The following is a 20,589-nucleotide window of genomic DNA, read 5'->3' on the forward strand; positions in this document are numbered from 1 at the left end:
AACAGCTAATATCTCCTAAAGTAGAAATCAAGAAATAAAGTAGCCTTTAAATTACACAACAGATTCTACCCCCAGCTTGCTTGCAGTAAGGAAAATAAGCAATTCATGACGCCCTTATTGCGACGTTGAAGGAATTTCACGAGGATGTCCACACAAATTTTGTGCACTCAAAGTAAAAAATTAGCTCAAGTAATTACAAGATATTCATATTGAATCCATACAGAAAAACCAAAAGCAGCAGATGATACACATATCAAGCACGTCTCTTACTAAGATGCCAAGAGTTAGGTTCATGGTATCTATCATATAGCAGTTCAATACGTTCTTGACGCTTGCGCTTGCTCATCTTGGTGGGATCTGCCACTTTGAAGAACCTATGTGCCAGTTCCACGAGCCATTTGGGGTCGACAACCGCCACCTCGTGCATGTACTCCTTTGTGGTCATAATAACCAGCTCATGGTAGATCACCCAATCTGGTTGTCTCTGGACGAGGGCACTGCTTGGGTGTATATAAACTGGTTGGTTCTCCACTAGGGTTCTATAACCCTCCTGCGGGTCCTTTCTAGCACCGTGGAAGAAAAACCCTGCCGTAATTGCCTTCCTGATCTTTGTAAAATTCTTTCCAGCACTCACAACATCTAGTTTATACCTGAAATTCACAACCTATAGTCAGAATGCAATTTCATCTTCAAATCAGAATACTCAACTTAGAAATCGTTGATCACTGTTATAAACTAAAGCAAGGCAAGGGGTGCTAGTAGAGACATTGGCATGACAAACTTATGCTAGGTTTTTACACACAATCTTTATAATAATCTATCCTATAGCTTACATGACAATGCTATGTTCAATCAATGAAATCTGTTAATGGCGATGGTAGGATGTGTAATATGCCATCTGAATTTCCATATCAACTTCTAAAACAGTTTTGCAATATTTTGTACAAACAACACTTATTCATATTCAACACAACTATCCATTATGTTTCTAAAGCATCAATCACTGTCATAAAAAAATAATTAATCATTCCAGCATATATTAGTGATTAAACTCTTCTAAGTATCTTGCAATTTATATCTTCTAGCTTGGCAATTGCATTTTACATACATTGTTTTCGACACTATGGTTCCATTACTATGCATCTATGAGTTCAAAAACAAAAACTTTTCCTATGAATCTTTTAAGCCAAGTGATAGTTGTACTATTTTCCTAGAACATGCTTCTAAGAAGATTGGAAGGAGGAGTTACCCTTGATGCATGCTTTCAACCCTATGATTGAATTCCACCAAAGTTGTTGAAGCTTGAATGGCTCCTTCAAAATCTCCACCTTGTTGTTAAAGCTTGAATGACTCCTTCAAAAAACTCCAACTTGAGAGGTTCTCCAAAAGTCACCAAAATAGGTAACCTCTAAGTCTCTTCACCAACTAGAGCTTGAGAAGAAGATGATGAGCTTAGTGAGAGGATGATGCTAGTAATCCCTCACTAAGGTAGTATGAAAGTGTAGAGAGAGTTTTGGAAGACAAGAGCTTTCTTTCTCTCTCTTGATTTTCACTAATGTCCCCTTAGGCTTCCAAAGAGATGATAGTCATCTTTTACTTGAGTCAACAAGTTGACTCTAGCAACCAAAGCCCATATGAACGCCCATCCCTTGAAAATTGGGCCTCTTGGGCTCAATTTCATTTAAGTTGTCATACAACCCAATCTCTATGTCCAACAGGATAAAGCCCAATGAGCCTAGAATTCAAAATTCCAGTTTAAAGCCTATTTCGACATCACGTTTAAATTAATTCCATAATTAATTTTGCCTTAACCAATTAACTAAGCTTAATTGATCTCTTCAATTCATCATCTCCATAACAGTTCCTCAAATAACTCAAGTTTAACGGTGTGCGATCCATTAGGTTCTAATTAGCAAGGTTGTGGGCAATTTAAACTCTTCATAATTGATTGTGAATTAAAAACCCCCTTTTAATTCTCCATATTAGTTAGAATCATTAGTCCTTAGGGCTTCCACCATCCATGAGTGACACCCAGCCATATGTCATGGTTAGTCAAGCTAAGTAGAATAAGCAGAGAACCTATTCAGTTGGAATTACAATGCAATACGGTCTTTCCTTATTACAATGCTCTTAATCTCATTACTAGGGCATGGTGCATGTCAAACCCCTAATGAGATTGTCACGTCTTATATGATTTATATTAGTATAAGAACATCCTTCTAGGTCATATCGAATACTCTGATTAGAGATTTGCTTAATCATATCTTTCGAGCATTTACCTTCTTTACTGAAGGATAGAGATTCTATGTTGTACACTCGTGTGTCTCCATGAGTCAATTGAGAACCCAACAATGCTTGTACCACTTCCGTGATTAGGACATGTCTTTATAGCATCATTAAAGATCCACAGCCTTCCCACAAGACAACCATGGTGGCTCAAGTCCAAGGACTAATTTGCATTATTGCAACCTGGAGTTTCTTGTTTGACATATAAGTAAAATTTCCATACAAGAAACTCTCGTTCGATCGCGTTCAGTGAACTCATTCTCTATTGAGCACCTATATACTTGTCTTACTATCTCCACACGAATGACTTGAGACTAGTCATCCTCCCAATTGAGAAGACATAGCATGTACCGGTCTTTCCGGATTGTCAGTGCCCATTTGACAATCCTATGACTAGGAACATTTAGGGTATGAGGATAATAGAGGAAAGGTCTCCTGAATCTAACTTCCTTAGATTACTTTCTCTCTATCTCACATCCCTTGGACTTATTATTTAAGCATGTGTAATTGTTAATGAAACATTTACTAATAAACAATAAACTTGCCCCTTAAGAGAATTAAACATAAGTCTAGTACATGAAATATCCTTAAAAGATTACATCATATGATTGGCTTTTAGGGCATATTTCCAGCAGTTCCTAATCCATAATGTTGTAATATCCTAATTTATAATAGAAAGGATCCCCTTTACAAGTTTAAGGTAAATGTGGACCTTGGAGAAGTAATTGTGGAACTTATTCTTGTAAACATAAGGGTTTACAGTATTAAAGACCCCACTTACAATATTTTGGACCTCAATCTTCCATACACCTGTAAACTATATCCATAAAATTGTAATACCGTAATTCACAATAGAAAGGAGCTCCATTACGGGGTTAAGGCAATTGTGGACCTTGGAGATGTAAATTTGGTTCTTATTCTTGTAAATGCAACGGTTTGCAACATTAAAGACTCAAATTACAATATTTTGGATGTAAGCGTTCCATAAACTTGTAAAATGGATCTTTAATTTCGTAGATTATTAGATTTGGGTTCCCATTTACGAGTTTTAGCACCATCATTACAAGTTTAAAGTTATTTATAATCCATAATCTTGTAATACTATAATTTACATTAGAAATGATCTCCCTTACAATGTTAAGGTAAGAGTGGAACTTGGAGAAGTAGATATGGTCTTTAGTCTTGTAAACACAAGGGTTTACAATATTAAGGACCTCTTTTATAATGTTTTGGATGTCAACGTTCCATAAACTTATAAAGTGTATTCATAGACTTGTAATATCGTAATTTACAATTGAAAATATATTCATTACAAGTTTAAGGAAAAAGTGGACCTTGGAGATGTAAACTTGGTCTTTATTCTTGTAAGCACAACTGTTTACAACATTAAGGAGTCATATTAGAATGGTATGGACGTAAGAGTTCCATAAACTTGTAAAGTGGTCCTTAATCTCGTAGCTTACAACATTTGGATTATCATTTATGATTTTTTGCACCATGATTACAAGTTTTAGATTGTTCCTAATCCATAATTTTGTAATACCCTAATTTACAGTAGAAAGGTTCCTCCTTACAACTTTAAGGTAAATATGGACCTTGGAGAAGTAAATGTGGTCCTTATACTTGTAAACACAATGGTTTGCAATATTAAGGACCTTTTTACAATGTTTTGGACGTCAACGTTCCATAAACTTATAAAGTATATTCATAGACTCGTAATATCGTAATTTACAATAGAAAGGATCTTCATTACAAGTTTAAGGAAAAAGTGGACCTTCATGTAAACTTGGTCCTTATTCTTGTAAGCACAACTGTTTACAACATTAAGGACTCGTATTATAATGGTTTGGACATTAGTGTTCCATAAACTTATAGAATGGATCCTTAATTTCATAGATTACAATATTTGAATTCCCATTTACGAGTTTTAACACCATCATTACAACTTTAAGGTTCTTTATCATTCATAATCTAGTAATGTTAAGGTACAACAGTTGGGTACGCATTTACGAGAATGTGTACCTCTTATACAACGTTAAGGTACTTAAATCATGGAAAGGAGAAAAATCAAATGAGAGCTCATTTGGCAATTACCAATGAGGCATTCGGTTTTCACAAAATTGGAATCGCAATTAAAGAGTGTCTGTTTGTCAATTGCCAACTTGATATGGTTGTGCTGTAGCAAAATAAGGGCATTCAATATAAAATCTCCAAGATACACCCTTATCTTAACCTGTAAAATCTCCAACTTGAGACGAGGTGTTACATTTGTCTTAATTACATTTGATATTATTAAGTGATTCTTCATTTTGATAATTGCATACTAGAAACAATCCAAACGTTGTTGAGCAAATTGGCAATTGCATATTTAAATTTCAAATTCCACCTTACTGTTTAGCAATTGCATGCAAAAAGAGGTGCTTTGCAATTTCCAATAGAGATAGAGTAATTGCATATGTGAAGTGGTTACCTGCATGCAATTGCCCTTTTGTATGTAATTAGTGGCTTTGGTTTGAAAATTGGACATTATTACAAAGATTATGGTTGGTCATTTATGGTATGTTTACTAATCATGAATTGGAATTCGAATTAGAAATTGAATTCCAGTTATGGAGAATTCTTGTGTTTACTTCACATTAGTAAACTTGCCATTAGAGTTATGGTGCAAAATAAACTTGTTATATTGTAAATGCTAACAAAAAAATCTAGTAGTTCGCATTTCAATTTTAATTTTTTTGGTAAAAAAAAGTTTATGGGGGAGATTGACTTGGTTACTCTCATCACCAGCGCCAGGGATTCACATTTCAATTTTAAGTAATCATGATAACATCTATTTTATCCTTTACTGAACTCAAATGCCTAATTTTTTTAGTTAACAAGTGGCACACCAATGTCTTCAAGAAAGTTGAGCATGTTCTAAATAATGTGCCATTGTCATACTCAAATTAGTTATTGTAATTTGTACGGTAAAACCAATATTAATGGTTCCTGTATTTATTAGTGACTAAACTTAGAGAGGCATCTCGCAATTACCAGACAAGGAGCTAGTAATGCATATGGAAATTTGCAATGGTAATATCCATCTAACCAAACAACAAAATAAGAATTCACTCATTATCTATATAAACTTAGAACAAACAAAATCATCTTCCTTGGCTTATCTCAGAATAGAGGGAGGTAACGTAGTAGAGCAACAACCAAACCAATAATAATTACCAACCATTTCTCTTCCTTGGCTTATCCATAAGCTGAATCCCACAAGACTAATTGCACTATAACACCATCAACAACAGAAGTAACAGTGATTAAAAACATAAGCCTAAACTTGATTAGAAAAGAAACATGCATATGCAGAAAAAAAGTACATGTGACAGATATGTACATAAATAAGCATATGCAGAAAAAAAAAAATCTCAAAAATCTCAAAATCCAAAATTCAGAGATTCCAAAACCAACCAAAACAATCTCTAACCATTCCCCAAAAATAGACACTGTTTGTACCATATATGACCCTCCACTCGTACAACGACACGTGGATCTTATAAACTCGCCCAAGCACCCAAGGCCTCGGACAATCAGCATAGGCTACTGATGATATTGTCTCAAAGCAGCAAAAGATCATTACAAGCCCAACACAGCCTACAATCGGTATCCCCTACCGATTCTGCGGAATCAACCTCGAAGCACCCGCCTGAAATATCTAAGGACTCGTGTCAACCTCATAGGGCCTTCCCACGAGTCCCACATCGAAAATGAGTACTAAGAGCACACAAGATGCCCTCTATAAATGAGCCCCTTCACTACAATACAGGGGTAAGACTTTTCAGCTTGACTTTTATACTTCTATATGGTCAACAGCAAGAGCTCTTAAAATAACAAACTTACTTCGGCATCGGAGGGTCTTAGGCTGGTTCCACACCGGTTCCATAGACCTTACGAGTCTCGATTTCTTTTTATTCAGGATCGGCATCCAAGGACAGGAAGAATCGGCATCCAACATCCAATCGATCTCTCGATCGTCCATCTCGCTTGTAAGTTGCACTCATCTCCATATGTTCAGTTTTTAGTGCCAACAGATTGGCGCCGTATGTGGGAATCGCTTATCGATCAACCCATATCTCAAACCAAAGAACTCTGAGACCGAAAAATGAATCCATCTTCGGCCCTCCCTACCGATGGCCCCATCCTCGGCCTCGGTGGCGAGCCAAGTATAGCTCCCTTGCTTCAGACACCTGCTCGACCGACCACCCTGGAGGCTCGCATGGAGACCCTACAGCAGGATATGGCAAGAATGCAGGAGCACAACAATGTTCTCGCCTCTAAAATGGATGATGTTGCTTCGATTCAGCTGCACCAAAATAGATTCAGCTGCATCCTCAACTTGTGATACTCGCAAGTGCACGAGCCGTTTGGTAGTATAGCATATGTAAGTGCGAGGTCGATCCCACGAGGATTGGTGATTGAATGATCCAATTTGTTTCCCCTACACAAAATAGAAATGAAAAAGAAAATAAATAAAACAAGAAAAAAAAAGAAATAACTCAAGCAAATAAGTTCCCAAGTTCAATTAGATTAACGGATTGATTCTAGCTAAAGTATGATTAAGCCATGGTGTTTGGTCAAAACCTTGTGTTCCTAATTCCCTAATTTGATCATTTGTTGTCTAACCTAAAATTAAGCATTAGGAACCCATTAAGCATAGAAGAACATTTTAAACAACCAAGTATGTATCTAATCCCTGTTGTCGAATGTCCATACATACTCTTCCTATCCATAGTTCAATTCCAATTAAAGCATGGTGTCTACTCTTAATTCAAACCAAGATAGCTAACATGCAAGCCTAAATGGTGATCAATCATTCAAACTAACATATTAACTTATAAGCATAATGAATAAGAACAAAAACCATAATTGAAACTTGGAAACTAATTAAACTTGAATACTTAAGAAAGAATGTACATTACAAATAAAAGTAAAGTAGAACTAAGAAAACTTGAAGGAAAATTTAGTAAACTCATTTTGTTACAACAATTGACAACTTGAAAGGAAACTAAGAGAATTTGAGGGAGAGAAGGGAAGGGAGCTCTAGAGAAGTGTTTGAGAGCTCCCCCCCTTGGGGTGTGTTTTGAAGCTTGAAGGCTTCTCTATTTATAGGGCTAAGAGGGAGGAACAACATGATGAAATCCAACACCACCATTCCTCTTTTAATACAACCCATAACTCACACTTCATCTTGTCTATGTTAGTGTGGTTGGAATCAATCTCATCCCATACTTCTTTTGCTGCACCTCAAGCTTTCTTCACATGGGATCAAAGGTGACCAATTGTGGCTGCCTTTTGCTGCCAACCCATGTGGTCTTCTTTTGGTTGTTGAACAAAAATGAGTCTTCTGAACCAGACTTGGTGTAGGAAGGCCAGAGGTTTCAAAACGTATCCAATGGTGCTCAAATTTGGATATGTTATACTAGACACCCATTGGAACAACTTCTATGAAGAAAGTATTCCCATCGGAGCAGTAGAAGTGTGCGTTTTGGGCCTTGCAAGTTGGCAGCCGAACAGAGACTGGAATTGACTTCATTTCATTTCTTTGCTTTACATGCATGCACATGCTTTCTCTATAATAACTCCAGCATGTACCAACTTGCTCCTTTAGAATTTCATAGCTGGAATGCCTCCCCACTTCACTCATTATGTTGGATCCAAAGTCAGTTGCAGCATGGGTGAGGCACATGGCTTAAAGGAGGAGATAAGGCTCAAAGCTGGCAGCTGCAAATCCTGCTGAGCAAGGTTGGGTGTTGGACGGGCTGAGCACTCCAAAAATGTCCAATTGGGCTGAAATTTGGATATGTTGTAGTAGACACCCATTGGAACAAGTTTCATGAAGATCTTCACCTCATTCGAGCCCCATAGCATGCTGATCCAAGGCCAAGAAGTTGACCTACGAAATTGGGCTGGAAAGGGGTTGTAGCCGAAATGTGTTTGTCTTTAAGCTCATATTCCTCATATGCCAATCAGCCCTTAACATGCATGGATTGCATCAAATGTTATCTCTTGCTATCTTAACCTACAAAACACACAAACATAGGTAAGTGACTCAAAATAAAGAGAAACTAAGCAAAATCACTAAGTAAAGAAGGCAAGCAAGTGTATGAAATTATGGACTTATCAAAATAGAAAATGAATTAAAAGCACAAGTTTAACTCAATAACATAACCAAATCATAAGCTAGAAGGGTACAGAATGATATACAATTATGAACCGATCAGATGACACCCAGAGGCAGCTGCATCAACAACAAACACTCTCCGCCCAGTTGCAGAACGATCGGGAACCAACCACACAGCTGCGGTAGGAGAAATCGTTTAAAAGCGTACGAAAGCCCACTTTCCAGGATAGAGGGAAGCAGCAGACCGCTAACGGACCGACTGTCTCCCGAAGACTGTTCGTGCCCACTCCAAAGGAGCGCCATCCCGAATATCGCGTTTATTCTGATTGCCGCGAAAGGATCAACGATCGGCGGAGGGAACGGCAGTCCTCGCCCATCCAGGTCCGGGCGAAGCTCGACGATCCGCGCCTGGAGGTACTTGGACCAAAATCCCCCCTGCGCCAGAGGTACAGTGCGATCGGCCTGGAAGAAACGGATGAATCAGATTATGTTCCAACATCTCCAGGAACCACAATCTCATCAGCAGGGCCCTCTGCACAACGCCACAGCCACCGATCGAACCAGGACAACGATCGGCGAAAAGGAAATTACGAGAGAAGCCCCAGCCGAACGGCAGACCAAGGAAGGCGAGTTCACAATGCTAACCAACGCACGGGGAACCAAGTGATCGAGCCCTTTGGTGATGATCTTCCCTCTACCGATCCGACTATTCGTCTCCTCCTACAGAAGATGAATCGCATTGAGAAGGAACAGGACCAGGCTCGGACAACGACATGGGGAACGGTACAGCCAGGGCCGTTCACCAATCGAATCCGGACATTCAGACACGAGAAAGAGGTCCAAGCACTCCGCATATCGTTCTATTCGGGGGTGGAAGATCCCGTTACCCACATTCATACCTTCCAATAAGCTTTAGGTTGCAAATGACTGACGGATGAAGGCCAATGTTTGCTATTCCCCTCCACCCTGACCGGAGCCGCTCTGAATTGGTTCTATCGAATGGAGCCAGATACGGTTGACACCTTTAATCAGTTGAAGCAAACCTTCCTCAACCATTTTATGATTCAGACCGATCGCCTGTATTCCGCCGATGACCTCTATACCGTTCGGCAGCAGGATGATGAGCCATTGAGAGAGTATGCGGCTAGGTTCAGCCACGAGTATTCCCGATGCCCAGAAACTGACGACAGGGCAGCCTTCGGCGCTTTCAAAAGCGGCCTTCGGTCGTCTCAGTTTCGGTATCTAGTCCACAGCAGCAACTGGACCACTTACTCCGAGTTAATGAAGCAGGCAGCTATCCACGCCAAGGCCGAACATTTCAACTCCAAAGGATCGGCTTCGGCCCCAATAAACAAAACGGCGTCGACCGATCAGCCTCCAACGCAAAACTACGACCGATTCCCGGTCGATCGATCGGCAAACCAGGCCCCCTACCGAACGGCACCCCTTGTCCCTGCTTTTTCCACGCAGCGAAATAAGCGGAAGGACAACTTCCGGGATCGGCAGGACAACAACAAGAAGGGCAACCACAAGGGGAATTGGCCAGACGAAATCTTCACTTTGCTCAACACTACCTATGAGCATGTTCTCCTGACCGAAGGGGATATGATACCAAAGCCGAACAATCGAAAACTCCCTCGCCAGAGCGAAAAAGACACCGGTGTCTTCTGTCGGTACCACCAGTACAACGGCCACGATACGGAATCATGCATCGCGCTTCGCAAAATTGTCGAACGCCTCATCAACGACGGAAAGCTGGATCAGTATTTAAACACCAAGCCAGCAACGGATAAATCACTGAATCGGCAGATCAATATGATCAGTGGAGGAGCGCCCATTGCCGAAGCCAGCAACCGATCCGTCAAAAACTACGTTCGTGCCGTTCGGCATCCACAGATCCTCAGCGTGGCGGGAGGACGCAATGACAAAATTCAACGAAACGGTTGGGAACCTATCACCTTTTCTGAAGAAGAGGAGCGAGGCATCATCTTCCCCCACTCCGATCCCATGATCATACGGGCTGATATCTCAGATTTCGACATAGGCCAAATCCTCATAGACACCGGCAGTTCAGTCAATGTGCTATTCGCCGACGCTTTCAACGCCCTCGGCGTGGACCCTCGGCATCTGAACAAAGATATCACCCCTCTCCTGAGCTTCTCTGGCGACGTGGTTGAACCAATCGGCAGTGTCCAGCTCCCATTCGCCGTCGGTACCATCCCCAGACGAACGGTCCTCTACACTCATTTTCTAGTGGTCGACTGCCCAACGGCATACAACGCTATCATCGGCAGGACGGCGCTCACAAAAATGAAGGCCATGCTGTCACCACACATGCTCCTCCTCAAGTTCCCCACACACGCCGGCGTCGGCCAAGTGCGAGGGGACCAATTGAGTGCACGGACGTGTTACGTTTCGGCAACCAAGGAATCGGCAAGGGCTGCGCTTCGCGAAACATACTCGGTCGCCACCAGCTTGGGCGTACCGAACGGCAGGGGAACGGACAAACCAGATGACCCCCGAGATGAGGCCGTAACCCCACAAGCGCAACCCGCCGAAGATTTAGAATCAGTAACCCTGTCCGAAGCACAACCGGACAGACAAGTTCGAATCGGTACCACCTTGAGTTCGGCACTGAGGGCCGATTTTATCACCTTCCTGCGCACCAATGCAGAAGTCTTTGCCTGGTCATACGACGATATGCTCGGTATCGCCCCGAGTGTCATCAGTCACAAGCTCAGCATCTGCCCCACTTTCAAACCCATCAGGCAGAAACGGCGGGCCTACGATGCCGAACGGTATGAAGCAATGAGGCTTGTTGCGTAGATACAGCTTCACCAAAATGGATTCAGTTGCATCTTCAACTTGTGATACTCGCAAGTGCACGAGCCGTTTGGTAGTATAGCATATGTAAGTGCGAGGTCGATCCCACGAGGATTGGTGATTGAATGATTCAATTCATTTTCCCTACACAAAATAGAAATGAAAAAGAAGGGAAATAAATAAAACAAGGAAGAAAGAAAATAACTAACTCAAGCAGATAAGTTCCCAAGTTCAATTAGATTAACGGATTGATTCTAGCTAATGTATGATTAAGCCATGGTGTGTGGTCATAACCTTGTGTTCCCTAATTTGATCATTTGTTGTCTAACCTAAAATTAAGCATTAGGAACCCATTAAGCATAGAAGAACAATTTAAACAACCAAGCATGTATCTAATCCCTGTTGTCGAATGTCCATACATACTCTTCCTATTCATAGTTCAATTCGAATTAAAGTATGGTGTCTACTCTTAATTCAAACCAAGATAGCTAACATGCAAGCCTAAATGGTGATCAATCATTCAAACTAGCATATTAACTTATAAGCATAATGAATAAGAACAAAAATCATAATTGAAACTTGGAAACTAATCAAACTTGAAACTAAAGAAAAGAATTTACATAACAATGAAAATTAAAGTAGAACTTGGAAAGACTTAAAGGAAAATTTCAGCACAAAGATCTCATTATAACAATTGAAAACTAGAAAGAGAAACTAAGAGAGTTTGAGGGAGAGAAGGGAAGGGAGCTCTAGAGAAGTGTTTGAGAGCTCCCCCCCTTGGGGTGTGTTTACAAGCTTGGGAAACCTCACTATATATAGGCCTAAGGAAGCTGAAAATCTGAATTAAGTATGGCTAATGCATACAACACTTGTTTTATAAAATCTGAAATGGTTGATGCACTTGTATTAGAAAATCTAAATTGGGTGATGCACTTGTATTAGAAAATCTTGAATTGGTTGATGCACTTCACCAATAGATCCCACCAGCAGCCCTAGCTCATCTTCATGTCACCATGACCAAGTTTCCAACCAGAAATGATAGCTCATACCTAGCTCACCATGACCAAGCATCCAACCAGCACATGCTGAGGTCAGCATGACCAGCAACTTCAAGGGCTTACAACTTGGGCTTCTCTTAATCAAATTAGGACTTTAAGCACTCGAAATTGAAGTTCAGAATGTCTTCTTTCCAGCCATATATCATTTGGGCCAATCCAAGGTCGGAGGAAGAAGTTAAGGGCGAAACAAATTGCTAACTCATTTTCCGCGCTGATAAGATCCATCCTGAGCATGGTTCTGTGTTTGCTAGGTAACGGACTCCAGATTTATCCAATGGGGCTGAAGTTTGGATATGTTATAGTACACACCAATTGGAACAACTTTCATGAAGAATGTGGCCTCATTCGAGCTATGTAGGTTATTGAAACAAAGCTTGCAATATGACCTACGGAACTGGACTGGCAGGGGGCTGTAGCCAAAATGAGTTTGTCTTTAAGCTCTTCATCCATTCATCCAAATTAGGCATTAACATGCTTGAATTGCATCATTTCCTATCCAAAGCCATCATTGTTCCCTAAAGCTGAAAGATAAACACAAAAATGATTAAAAGTACAAGTTTAACTCAAAAACATAACCAAATCATAAGCTAGAAGGGTAGAAAATGATATACAATTATGAACCGATCAAATACCCCCAAACCTAGATTTTGCTAGTCCTCGAGCAAAACAACACAAAACAAAGTTAAAAACAAAACAAGAAGTTAACTAGACCACTTTCTTAGGTAACTCGATTGCATTGAGCGTATGCAACAAGCCTTTAAACCTCTAGGCATCCCTAGTAGAAGGAGTTGTGTCTCCTGAGGGTTTAACAGATACGATACCCACAAACGTTTTTCTAACTCTACAAAACAAAATGGTTAGAAAACTTAATAGATTTGTTAGTCCTTAAGCAAAAACCAAAACCAAAACCAAAACTAAAATAATTACAAAAACAAAAACAAAAATAAAAGAAATAAAAATAAAACTCAAAACAATCTTTCCGAACATTTTCTGAAGAGAAATGACTCATGCACATGACTCAAAAATTTTAACAATAAAAACTCAATTTTAGACATTATTTACCAGGCGGCAAAGTTCAAAACACAACATGCTCAAAGTGTGGTAGTGTGATAGTCAAATGTAACAAATTCCCCAATCTTAGTTTTCACACAATTTCAAAAATCATACAAAGCACAAATTCAACTTCAAATCTCACCAAAGTTGTCCTCTCACAAATGAATCACTCAGAAGAGGGCTATAATGCAACACTCAGTTATAAACATGAGATTAGAGTTAAACCATAAGGGACTTAACTCGCAATAGAAAGATGAAGAACTTGCATTAATATGATCTCAAGAAGGATGCCAAACACTTAAAAGTAAGAAAATGCATGCAATTCAACCATATGACATTTAAGATCAATTTAGGTCTTTATTATAGGTTGTAATGGGGCCAAGGGTGTAAGGTGAGTGAGAAATGAAAGGTATGGATAATACAAAGTCCAAGGAACTCAAAATGTAAGAGCATAAAATAATTGTTTACAAGACTTCGAATCATCACGATTAGATTTTTTTCTTTTACATGATCAAAACTCCTTATACCTTCATTTACATTGATTCAAACTCCTTTCCAAACACCAAATTATTTTGAAGGCCCAAAAATGAAACCCAAAAATGAAATTTCATTCAACCACCACTTAATCACAATTTTTCTCTTTTCTTTCACCAATTGTGTGATTTTTTTTTTCTTCGAAATTCCCAAACTTAGTATGAAAAACACATCCCAATTAAAGCTCATGAGTTCCTTAGAAAGGTAAATATTTGTTTTTCAGGCTAAGGCGAGGAAATATAATTGGTAAATGAAAGAAAAAGGTTTACATGTAGGCTCAAAATGGTTAACAATGGAAAATCATGCTTAAGCATGCATAAGGTTAGCTTGAAAGGCACAAACGATCCAAAGAGGGCCTTAATATCACTTCTTAAATGTCATGAAATCAAATTGCATAAGAATGAATGACTTTTAAGTGTTCAACCAAATCAATGAATAATGAGATCAAACAACAACTTTGATGACAAGAAAATAAGAGTATGTATATAACACTCATGAATTGAAGTACAAGGCTCAAAAGCTCACTTTATATAGTTGGTTAAATAAGTCTAATTTATGATTCATACAATTCTTTAGATCATGCAAATCCTTTAATTGGAAAATTATGAAACAAATGGCAAGTGCAAAGAAGGTTTCGAACATGTCATGCTAGAACGATGCCAAATTAATTAATTAATTAATTATTATTTTTTACAATAAAAATTTACAAGGAAAAAAATAAATAATAAATAAAATTCAATTTTTTATTTAAGTCATGCAACATTTATCACAATCTCATCAAATGTGTTCGGAAAATGACTAAACAAAACAAGATTCAAAACAAGAAAGAAATTTAAATTTTTAAGAAAAACCAAGTTTACTTGCTAAACTCCAATACCCCCAAACCTAGAAATGAGCATTGTCCTCAATGTTTAAAAATTAGCCACAAACAATGTCATAACAACAAATGAAAGGTATTAAAGCAAATAAAAAAAAAATTCACAAAATCACAAAAGAAAACAAAAACAAAATAATTATAAAATAAAAATTACAACACAAACAAACAAACAAACAAAAAAAAAAAAAATGAAACAGTAAACCACTCGAAACAGAAAACAAACAGTCTTACACAAACCAAAACTCAAACGATTGAAAGCCCAACCCAAAAGAAGTTAACACACTTTGAAACCTAACAACGGTGAAATCCCGAAGCCCACAATGAAGTCTGAAGCCCACACGTTTGTTATTATTTTTATGTTTATTTTTTTTATTTATTTTTTATTTATTTTTTTTTTTTTTAAAAAAAACGTGCAATGGGAGCGCAAAGAGTGTGATTTCTGAAAGGGAAGAGCGTGGTCCCTGATGCCTTGGTTCCTGGGGAGTCACGGGTGAAAGGGGTGAGGGACGTGTGGGCGTGCAGAGGCAGCAGTCACATCCCCCAAGCCAGAATTATTGGCTTCTTGGGTGAAGCGGGACGACTTTTTCACTAGAAGGTGGTGAAAGGTGAAAATACAATTAAGGGGGTTGGGAAACGGGTGCGGCGACATATAGAGATAAGCGGTAAGGGCCGCACAGAACTCAGAACCGCAGCGGCTAGGGTTTAGCAGACTAAGTCTATAAAAGGTAAAAAGAAAGGGTAAAAAAAAACAAACTCAGAAACACACAAAAGAGAAAAAAAAGAAAGAAGAAAAGAGAGTGAGAAATCAAATGGCCTCTAACTACCCATTTTCGTTGGATCTCAACCTAGCTCCACCGACTCAGACACGAGGCCAAGCAGCAGCACCAGTATGGATGCCCTACTTTGCTTCCGCACGGGGGCCTGTGATAGTAACTGACTCAATACTCCTGGACAACGATGTTGCCATTGGAGTGGGCAGAAATCTGGTGACTCCTAAAGATATACGTGTTCTGGGGACAAGGGATGACAACCGGGTCGTGAGCGATGCCCTGGCACTGAGCGTGCAGAGTACGGCAACAGTCGCAAGTTTGGGTCATCGCCTACTTGCGAAGTCCCATGAGGTAGAGGTGCTGAAAGGTCAGTTGGCGGCGGAGCGAAGTATGGTTGAGGAGTGTCAGACTGCTATAAAAAGCTTGAAAAGGGAGAGGTCAAGGATAGTGGAGGTGAATCGACACCAGCTAGAAGTATTGCGGGACGAGAATAGAAACCTATCAAAGATGGTAGAGTTGTACTCTCGCGACATGCGAAAACAGCTGGAAGACCTAGACCGACCGGGTAAACGCAAACAAGCAGATCGCGAGAGTAGTTACGCTCAAGCTAAGATTGCGATCTTTGGGAGCTCAAGTGATGAGCCCCAAGAAGCTGTGCGTGAAGCCCCGGAAGAGGACAGCCAGAGGGCCAAACTCAAAGCTCCAATGGTCGAGACACCAAGCACCGAGAAGAAATGATTTCCTACTGCATTATTGTTGTTTTTATTTTATTTTGTTGTTTTTGTATTTTCGTTATTTTGTTTCGGAAATAAAAGAGTAAGGTTGCAGAAAGAAAAAGAAAAAGAAAAAGAAAACACACTTCCCAACTAAAATAAAACAAAGACGACAAACGGAAAAGAAAACACATTTCCCTAACTAAAATAAGACAAAGATGATAGCCGAAAGGGAAAGGCAAAAACACAAAGCACTAGAAAATGAAAGTAACGGGCAAAAACATTAAACACCAGAAAACACGGAGGAAAAAAAAAAGAAAAGTAAAGTAAAGGTGCTCCCCCTTGAAGCGATTAGGTCGAGCATGCCCGGGAAATCCGAAATGGTGTTGGCATTCTCTCATCAGCATATGTCTATTTAAAGCACGCCTCTACAAGCGGATGATACCCAGCATTTCTTCCTGCAAACTCAAGGAAAAACATCAAAAAATCCAGAAACAAAAAAATGGCATCCTCATGCACTCACCTTGATGATCTCGACCTTGAGCTGTCCCTTGCACCTCCGAATGCCCAGATAAGGGCTCCTCCAAACCGTGTCTTCCCAAACTCCACATATCATCACGGTACGGCCTCAAACTTTGCTGAGGCAATACCGAACTTTTCTGAGGCAATGCCGAACAGAGCAGTGCTGCTGGGAGGCATGATCGGCAGCAAGCTCACACCGACAGATCATCTGCATGTGGCACAGAGGTCTGACAAAGCAGCGGTGGAGGAGTCCCACAATTTAACTGTGCTCCACGTGGTCTCCGCTACCAATTTGGGCATGCGATTACTGGCGAGGACAAGGGAGTGTGCCGCGATGAGCGAGGAAATAGCTTCCTTGAAGGCTATGGTGGCGGACTTGCAGAAGCGGCTCTACTGTGCCAATCAGCACGTGGAAGCACTGCAGAGAAAAAATGAGGACCATGTGGAGCTGCTGCAGATTCTACAAGTGCGAGAAAATAGAGGCAAGCCATGATGATGATGGAGATGAAAAAGATGAAGAAGATGATGATGATGTTGTTTTTTATTTTTATTGTTTTTTATTTTTTTGTTTTGTTTTTTTGTTTTGTTTTTTTTTGTTTTTATGCAATGTTTGAATTGAAATAAAGTTTGTTTTTAACACTCAGAGAAAACAAAAAACTAACTAACCATACCACGTAAATAAATACATAAACTAACTTAACAAAACAAAAACAAAAACAAAAACAAAACAAAAACAAAGACTTAACAGAAAATAAAACAAAGAAAATAAAATTAAAAATAAAAAAAACTTAATTTAAAAACACACGAATATACAAGCAACTCACGGATGACCAGTTAAGGGCCTCAGAAAACACAGCCAGGGGATCCGGGAAGGTTGGAGGGGTCACAATGGTCCCGCTTAAAACCCAAACTTCTTAGACACCGAAGGTGTCGCCTATAGAACTCCTAGACACTGTATTGACGGAAGTGCTCACTGGAGTTACCATAAGTCAGCTCATATGAAAAATCTTTTTAAAATTTTTAAGATAAGAAACAAAAACAAATTAAGATAAAATGGAACAACAAACCATAAACGAAAATGAACTAAGTACTCTAAACAAATTCAAACAAACAACATAAATTGTTGTACTAAAAGAAACAAACCAATAAACCAAAGAAAAACACAAACAGCACTTTCTATCACCCGTTTATCACCATTTGGACAGATTCGTTTCTCTGTTTTTCAGCTTCGACCTGTGTTCAGTTTTTAGGCTATAACTTTCCAACCGTAAGTCCAAATTTCACGTTCTTTATATGGTTGGATTCAGCACAGAAAAACAAAGAACTCAGCGCGGACCAAAAGGTAAAAACAATGACGGAAATAAACATAATTCAAAGAAGAGAAAGGATTGAAATGCTCCCCCTTGAAGCGATTAGGTCGAATGTGATGCACTTGGAGGTCGCGACTTCTCCCATTGCTCCACACTTCCCATTCTTATGATTGAGGTTGCCATCTCTCTCCATTTTTATTAAGCTATCATAAATTGCTAAAACAAACACACAAACTTGAAATGGAATTAAAAGGATTAGGAAATAAAAACTAAAATGAAAAGGAAAATCAACACACATCCAATTCCATGCTTCAAAGCAACAAGCACCAATGGGTTGTGTAAGCTGGGACTTAAACCCAGTTCTCTTGCTTGTTGGGCAATTGTCCTTTTCTGTTGGACTACAAACACAACTTGTCCATTAACGTCATTAACTTTAAAACTTGAAATTGTCTAGAAAAACATGAAAATAAAAAATAAAAATAAAACAAGTAGGGAAAAGAAATAGAACCAAACTATGTTGCCGATCCCCGGCAACGGCGCCAAAAACTTGTTGCGTAGATACAGCTTCACCAAAATGGATTCAGTTGCATCTTCAACTTGTGATACTCGCAAGTGCACGAGCCGTTTGGTAGTATAGCATATGTAAGTGCGAGGTCGATCCCACGAGGATTGGTGATTGAATGATTCAATTCATTTTCCCTACACAAAATAGAAATGAAAAAGAAGGGAAATAAATAAAACAAGGAAGAAAGAAAATAACTAACTCAAGCAGATAAGTTCCCAAGTTCAATTAGATTAACGGATTGATTCTAGCTAATGTATGATTAAGCCATGGTGTGTGGTCATAACCTTGTGTTCCTAATTCCCTAATTTGATCATTTGTTGTCTAACCTAAAATTAAGCATTAGGAACCCATTAAGCATAGAAGAACAATTTAAACAACCAAGCATGTATCTAATCCCTGTTGTCGAATGTCCATACATACTCTTCCTATTCATAGTTCAATTCGAATTAAAGTATGGTGTCTACTCTTAATTCAAACCAAGATAGCTAACATGCAAGCCTAAATGGTGATCAATCATTCAAACTAGCATATTAACTTATAAGCATAATGAATAAGAACAAAAATCATAATTGAAACTTGGAAACTAATCAAACTTGAAACTAAAGAAAAGAATTTACATAACAATGAAAATTAAAGTAGAACTTGGAAAGACTTAAAGGAAAATTTCAGCACAAAGATCTCATTATAACAATTGAAAACTAGAAAGAGAAACTAAGAGAATTTGAGGGAGAGAAGGGAAGGGAGCTCTAGAGAAGTGTTTGAGAGCTCCCCCCCTTGGGGTGTGTTTACAAGCTTGGGAAACCTCACTATATATAGGCCTAAGGAAGCTGAAAATCTGAATTAAGTATGGCTAATGCATACAACACTTGTTTTATAAAATCTGAAATGGTTGATGCACTTGTATTAGAAAATCTAAATTGGGTGATGCACTTGTATTAGAAAATCTTGAATTGGTTGATGCACTTCACCAATAGATCCCACCAGCAGCCCTAGCTCATCTTCATGTCACCATGACCAAGTTTCCAACCAGAAATGATAGCTCATACCTAGCTCACCATGACCAAGCATCCAACCAGCACATGCTGAGGTCAGCATGACCAGCAACTTCAAGGGCTTACAACTTGGGCTTCTATTAATCAAATTAGGACTTTAAGCACTCGAAATTGAAGTTCAGAATGTCTTCTTTCCAGCCATATGTTATTTGGGCCAATCCAAGGTCGGAGGAAGAAGTTAAGGCCGAAACAAATTGCTAACTCATTTTCCGCGCTGATAAGATCCATCCTGAGCATGGTTCTGTGTTTGCTAGGTAACGGACTCCAGATTTATCCAATGGGGCTGAATTTTGGATATGTTATAGTACACACCAATTGGAACAACTTTCATGAAGAATGTGGCCTCATTCGAGCTATGTAGGTTATTGAAACAAAGCTTGCAATATGACCTACGGAACTGGACTAGCAGGGGGCTGTAGCCAAAATGAGTTTGTCTTTAAGCTCTTCATCCATTCATCCAAATTAGGCCTTAACATGCTTGAATTGCATCATTTCCTATCCAAAGCCATCATTGTTCCCTAAAGCTGAAAGATAAACACAAAAAGGATTAAAAGTACAAGTTTAACTCAAAAACATAACCAAATCATAAGCTAGAAGGGTACAAAATGATATACAATTATGAACCGATCAAGGCTCGAAGTAGACAAACTGAAGACCAATGACTTCATCCAGGAAGTAACCTACCCAATTTGGCTGGCAAATTCGGTTTTAGTCAAAAAATCAAACGGCGCCTGGAGAATGTGTCAAGAATATACCGATTTAAACAAGGCTTGCCCAAAGGACAGCTTTCGTCTGCCATGAATCGATCAGATGGTAGATGCCACGGCAGGCCATGAACTTCTCAGCTTCATGGATGCATA

At 39.2% G+C, this 20,589-nt stretch overlaps 1 pseudogene; it reads right to left on the minus strand.

The window, feature by feature from the left end:
* Positions 1–253: 253 nt before the first annotated feature.
* LOC110754194 (putative pre-mRNA-splicing factor ATP-dependent RNA helicase DEAH5 pseudogene) lies at positions 254–1,143 on the minus strand (annotated as a pseudogene).
* Positions 1,144–20,589: the final 19,446 nt, after the last annotated feature.

This window comes from Prunus avium, chromosome 2, assembly GCF_965620075.1.
Source record: "Prunus avium chromosome 2, drPruAviu1.hap1.1, whole genome shotgun sequence".
Classification (NCBI taxonomy): Eukaryota; Viridiplantae; Streptophyta; class Magnoliopsida; order Rosales; family Rosaceae; genus Prunus; species Prunus avium.